The following is a 7,013-nucleotide window of genomic DNA, read 5'->3' as shown; positions in this document are numbered from 1 at the left end:
TCATGAACTAGAAACATTCTCCACATTTTGATCTTGTTTGTCCACTTTGTGCTGAAACATCTTAGCACAAACAAGAAAATACCCAAAATTAACCACACCTAATGCTGCCAACAAGCCAATACACTATATCCAGCCTACCATCATTTAGGTCATCTTTCAACCACTTGGTGCTATTCCGGATCAAACCTGTAATTCCGGTACTCAAATAAAATCCCACGGCAACCAATAACGATATCATAGCGGTGGAAGTACTACGCAACGATGTTGGGAACTCTTGATAGTATAAAGAAATTTGTCCAGGAAAATGAAATGCTTGACTTATTCCCATAATTGTTAATGGAACCAAAAGCCATAATGCTGAAATGGGCTCAATGGTGGCTGCACCCATGCTTAACCCAATCAAATGGTGGTCTCTAGCCGTGTGCAGCCTTCGGGCCTCAACAAGTGCAGATGCCATCAAACCTAAAACATTGAGTACATGTCCCAACCCTATTCGTTGGAGAGGTGTTAGAGACAAACCGGTTAGTTTTCGCCACATGGGAAAGATCAATCGATCGAGGATGAATATTGTAATGCTTGTAGCTAAGGTGTCTAAAGATAAGAAAGAAGAAGAGGGGATTTGGAATTTGGAACCACCAAGGTGTCTATCCATGGATAGAGCTTGAAGGATGATGAAGTTGCTAAACATGCCAATTAGAGCACTTAACAAGACACTAGAGGACCAGAGTGGCATTATTTTGATTAGAGTTTTCAAGTCTTCCACTTCTTGTACAGTACTTAGGCTCCATGATCTTGCTTCCGAACCGTCAGATTCAATCTTCAAGGCCCCATGATTTAAGAACCTACATGATATCAAATATACCATTTTGATTAAAAATCTTGCTAATGAGTAGGCTTGCTGACAAACTGATCATTTAGTGAAGCGTTCATCCATCATTCAACATGAAGAAGTCCCTTTATGTTCCATTTATTTAATAAACAAACGAATATGAACAACTTTTTTTGTTCATTTACTTAAAGAATGAACATGAGCAAATATGAACGCATGTCACGTAGTTCATTTATGTTTATAAGGTTTATATATTTTAATTCGTTTATGTTCATTCGCAAATATTATAGAGAGACATTTACGAACATAAATGAACAAAAGAAAACATAAAAACAGTAACACGCCAACAAAATTCAAATGAATATATATATATATAAACAAATGTCAAAAATGAATTTAAATAAACCGCGTTCATTAACAAGCTTGTTTATTTACATTTGTTAACCGATCATTAATACAATTAACAAATGAACATAAACGAAACACGCTTATTTTCTTATTGGACGAACATGAACAAGAAAATTATGTTCCTTTAATTGCTTGTTATCAATCATTTGTTCGTTTAAAATTAAATGAACAACTACAAACATGTGTCGTTCGTGTTCGTGGCTTTGAATTTGACCACACTAGTTATATTGAATTTTCTAAACCCTGTATGCAAAGAAGTTGTTGGGAGTTATTGAAAACCATGATCATACCTAAAACTCTTTGATTGGAGTGTAATAGATTTGTCATTAATGTCATAGTTATACTCATAATTCCTTGAAGAAACCTTCCTCTTTCTCACTGTTGCAACAATAACTCGACCAATGCTAGTAAAAGGGCTTGCTTTATGTTCGGTTTTTCGATAAAACTTTCTACCCAACAAGAACAAGATCACACCAACTGTGTGGAACACAACACAAATCCCAAACCCTACTGTCCAGCTCACATTATCTTGAACATAGATTATGACAGTAGTGCTTATGAAACTAGCAGCATAAAACACAAAAAAGTACCAATTGAAGTAGATTCCCACACTGTTGGAATCCTCAAACTGATCAGCTCCCATAGTAGCTATGGTGTAACGTGTGCCACCAATCCCGATACATGCAAACCCTAAAATGGTGTATAGAACTCCATATTGAAGCTTTGATGGAGACTCACATGGAAGTGAGTTGTTTGTGCATGTTGGAGGTCTTAGGGATGGAAATGAAGCTGTTAATGTCATAAGTGTCACACCCTACAAATACAATACAAAAATACCATGTGTTCGATTAGGAATTAATGAATTTATAGAAGATTTAGAGATGTGATAAGTAGTTTTAGGCATTTCTTGAAAATTTGTACAAAGATTTTAAGAGTTAGGTGGCAAGCAAACTTGGACTCATTATTTTTTTTTCAATGAGAGTCATAAGGGTTACCGTTGGCCTGAGTTTTCGGTTAAATGAACAAATCTTTATCCAAGTTTGCTTGCCACGCTAACGTACTAAAAAAATGTTGTTGGATCGCTCATAGATGTAGTGGATTGTCTATTTGTACAACAACTTGAATTAAAAAGGGCCATGCAATAGCCGTTAGAACAATATTTGGGTGGCCCTTTCTGACCCGAAAGGGGTCAAACCTAGAAAATTATTAGTCACGATCGTTCAAAAAATATTTTGGCGGCCGTTCTGACCATACGTAGTAAAACTTTAATATTTTTTGGTCAAAACGATCATCTGACCTCTATCTAGACAGTCGTTTGAAACAATATTGTGGAATTAGGTGTAAGATAGTGTGTGTATAGCTAGCCTATAGTAAAATGCCTAGAAATCCAGTCACGTCTTTAAACCATCTATAAATCCAAAAAGGTTGGTTACATTAGATATCTTTTAACCAAATAAATGATCTTAATGTTGTACCAGGAGTGACACACAAGAGAAAACGGAGATGACAGCGAAGGAGCCAAAATATGAATCAGAGAGAATCGCTCCAACAAGAGGAAATAGACTCAAGCAGCCAAGTACGACATTAAAGATTTGAGTGGCATCAATGCTCTTAACGTTGTACTTGGTAATAAGGTACACAATTAGGTTCCCTATCCACCCTCCTGCTGCCAATGTTAAAGTTAGCATGCTTCCTGCATCATAGAGAAGTTGATTAGATATTGTATGATTGCAATTGAAGTTATTGGTTGTAGGGGTTTTAATCGAGCTAGCGGATTGAATTGTTGAACCCGAACACGACATATATCTGTGCCATAAATATCAACTCTCACTCTGTTCAGCTTATTGTCGTATAACCTAAGCACAGCTAGTTTAACCTATTTTAATATTTTCAAAAGGGTTGTAAACAAATTTAAGTGTCAAACAACCCAACGAGTTAACATATTTAACTTGGAATAACATTAGAACAAAATAATATAAGTTATTATCAACTCTATGTCTATTTTAATGCCTCTTGGCTTCTACGTGGCTACGTTAATGTTAGAAATTATGAGAGTAAGGAGAACTCACTTGACAATATTTTAAAAATAAGATAAGTCATATGTCATATAAGTAAGTTACATCTAAAAGAAATCCACGGACCGACTTTTGAAAGTAACGATCGTTTGTGTGTATCTATGAATAGTGTAATTTGTGTAAGGATAATGAATGTTTACATATTCATTAAAACCTATGCCCGAAGCCAAACAACATAAATGTTTTTTTAGATTTAACTTACTAGCTTACAAAACATATAAAAAATTATATATATCATTAAGTGGAGTTCTTTTGATTTACAACTCAATGAGTATGTGTGGAGAGAGAGAGAGAACCTAGTATGAAGGGGAGGGTAATCCATCCTCCTTGTTTACTATGTTTGATGAAGATATTGCTTGTGCCTTCAGTTGCCTTAACATCTTTGAGTGATTGTTTGATTTTCATTCTTTCTAGCTCTAAGTTAAGTGAGAATGTGCCAACGGAGTTGGCATATATATATATAGACTTATATATCAATATTCTAATGAATAAAGTGAAAATGAGTAACTATTAAGACATTGAAAAATGGTTTTTTAAACTTTTTTCCCCATCATGGTAGGCTATATTATATATAACGAGATGTCAAATCTAACAGTATCAAACATTGTTGTTTTATACTTGAGTGCTGCTAAACATACCTCTCTTACTCCATTTTAACTAAATATACTTTCTCCTTGAACTTATTATATAAATTACAATTAGCTTTTGACATTATTTATATACATATTAGTCCATACAATATTACTATCATTTGATAACCTTCACTACATATATCAAATTAAAACTATCAAGTATTACTACTAATTTATTTTTTTAATATTAATATTTTTAATATTAATATTATAAATATTTATAATATATTTTTTTAATTTTAATAGTATATATATTTATAATATCCTTATTTTACCACTTTATCTTTTACAAAATAAACCAAAAAACCCCAAAACCCTAAACCCGAAACCCTAAACCCGAAACTGAACCCTAAACCCGAAACCCGAAACCGAACCCTAAACCCGAAACCGGAAACCGAACCCTAAACCCGAAACCGAACCCTAAACCCTAAAACCGAAACCCGAAACCGAACCCTAAACCCTAAAACCGAAACCCTAAACCCTAAACCGAACCCTAAACCCTAAAACCGAAACCCAAAACCCTAAACTCGAAATCGTAAAAAGAAAACGCAACTTGTAAAAAAAATATTAAATCCTTACTTTTGTGCTAATTTGGTAATTATATGATTTCAAGGGTTAATATAAAAGTTCGTTTTTCCAAGTGGGGGGGAATGACAAGCAACCAGGAGGGGTACATTTAACCTAACCCTTTATACTTTTATATGAAAGGTCACCAAATCTATAGATTAGAAAATAGGATTTGTGCTTTAAGCTGGAGTATGTTATTTGGTTAGGCTTCCGATATATGGTTTAACTAGCAATACTAATTAAAAAGCCACATCAAGTCATCAATGTCATGTAAATCGTGGGCTTCAACTAACTCCACCATTTAACAAACGTTTTATAGTTTAACTAACTAATAAGGCTTGGTGTACTGGGCGACGAAATTTGGCGATAATGGGCGCCAACACTGCCCCCAAGCGATTTTTTGGGAAATAAGGGGGGTACGGAGTATTTCTCGCCTCTTTATATTATTATATTAAAAGTTACTGTTGGGTTACGTTGGTTGGGAACGGTCATAATTAAAAAAAACAAAATTAATTAAAACAATATATATATGTATACCTCTTCTCCTCTAACCTCATATCCATTTCATACAAACCATTAATCAAATTCTTCAAAAAACAACAATATGAATCCTAGAAACAACCCAAACACCGAACCAATCGAAGCAACCATTCTCTGCTTTCGGTCAATACCATGGTTCGCAAAATCAACCGAACATTCAAAGGACCCCGAACACTGGAAACCAACCGAACCTAAATTATCTGTTTCCTTTTCCCGACCCGAACTTAAACATGTATGCCAACTACCTCATGCCCCAAAACCTCATGCCGGCATTCGGGTCTACCCAACCGGAGCCCGTAACTGTCACACCCTCAAAATCCACTAACGGAGTTTTACCGTCAGAGGGTGTGAACTAACAGAATCGGAATCATTAGTTATAATCAAACCATAAAAACGTTTAAATGAAAGTAAGTGCGGAAGCGTAAAAACCAAAAGATAAAAGTTGCGTCACGCAGGACGACTTAAAACCCCATAACAACAGTTAAAAAAATCAGTATGCATAAACAAAAGCGTTTTCAAGCAATGCATGTTCCTATACCGCGCGCCCGCCTCGGCTACCTGAGAATAACATACTAAAAGTGTCAACACGGGGTTGGTGAGTTCACAAGTTTATATAAAATAAAGCGTTTAGCGTTTGCATTCAGCGTTTTGCGTTAAGCGTTTTGCGTTACCAGATAGTGTTAAATCAATTATATATCGATAGGTAGCTAGCCTATATAACAAGTATTACTAAGTGTTCGACACCGAAGCTGACTGTTTATCAAGTGCCTTGTCACCAGGTCATCCAGACTATGGTACGTGTTAGCCAAAATTACACCCGCTCGACCTCCAGTCGAGTTTAGCGTTGGGTGGGGTTTGTCAAACCCAGTAGTACTACTCAACAGTGACTCGCTATTCCAAATATTAACCGGTTCGATGTGTAGGACTTCAAATGTTTCGTTTCCCACTTAGCCTTTACAAGTGATATATAATTTACTAACAAAATCTTAAATACGTTTATCGGAGTATGTTAACTCCCCTAAGTGAAAAGCGTTTGAAAACAGTTTAAAGGGGTAAGTGAAACTCACTGTTTGCGAAGAATTCCCAAAATAAATCACCAAGTGATGCGCGTCACAGAAAACTCTCTCTAGCGTTCTAAAACAACAAGGAGATTTTCTAAGTATCGGAACTAATATCGAGTCTCTAGACCCGGCACATAATACCTATGCACACAACATGTTTCGTGTTTCGTTTGTGAATCGTGTGTGACTTTAACAAGTGTATTTGTGATACGTTACATGTGTGAGCAATTATTTACGTGTCATGTATTCATAATGTACATCACTAGCAATTACTCCCCGTAAGGGCAATTTGGTCAAATCATGACAATCAATTAACAATTATTCCCCGCAAGGGAATTTTGGTCAAAACACGACAATTAATTAGCAATCATTCCCCTCAAGGGCATTTTGGTCAAAACACGATAATAAATTAGCAATCACCATGTTTCATGCAACTTTCACAAAATTCAGCAACTAGTTTCTTAACGACAGAATTCTACTTGAAAAACTAGTCTATCCCACCGATCATAGCATCACAATTAATTTACCAAAAATCATCACAAAAGCATATATATCTTAGGTTTCCAGAACATATTTTATTATATTTTTATTCCACATAGGTTTCTCACAATAATCAAATCATTACAGCAAACTCATAACAGTCAAATTCATGCGCAACAGAATGTTATTTGAAATTCCCGTTAAACGAAAAATCCAATAATTGCAAGACCACTTGGGTTAGGTTCCTAAATCAACAAGTCAACTTCCAGAAGTGGAACCAACCCAATTGGTCTCGTGGTTCATGAGATATAACATTTACAAAACAACCTAACAGCAGGTCTAGCAACTCAGCTTTGCACAACGTTTTTGTAAAATCATAAAGGTCAACTTGTACACGTCCAAAAATTGCAAATTTATATTC

General features: G+C 35.4%; 1 pseudogene across 1 annotated transcript; it reads right to left on the bottom strand.

Moving 5' to 3' along the window:
- On the bottom strand, positions 1–3,717 carry LOC143572671 (protein NRT1/ PTR FAMILY 2.7-like; annotated as a pseudogene). The gene is made up of 4 exons (XR_013142303.1): positions 3,609–3,717; positions 2,713–2,930; positions 1,528–2,051; positions 1–842 (listed from the first exon to the last, which is right to left on the bottom strand). The product of XR_013142303.1 is annotated as a protein NRT1/ PTR FAMILY 2.7-like (transcript).
- Positions 3,718–7,013: the final 3,296 nt, after the last annotated feature.

This window comes from Bidens hawaiensis, unplaced genomic scaffold (genome assembly GCF_021521415.1).
Source record: "Bidens hawaiensis isolate Kalapana, Puna unplaced genomic scaffold, B.hawaiensis_p1.1 tig00025990_1, whole genome shotgun sequence".
Classification (NCBI taxonomy): Eukaryota; Viridiplantae; Streptophyta; class Magnoliopsida; order Asterales; family Asteraceae; genus Bidens; species Bidens hawaiensis.
This window is presented reverse-complemented; position numbering and strand designations above follow the sequence as displayed.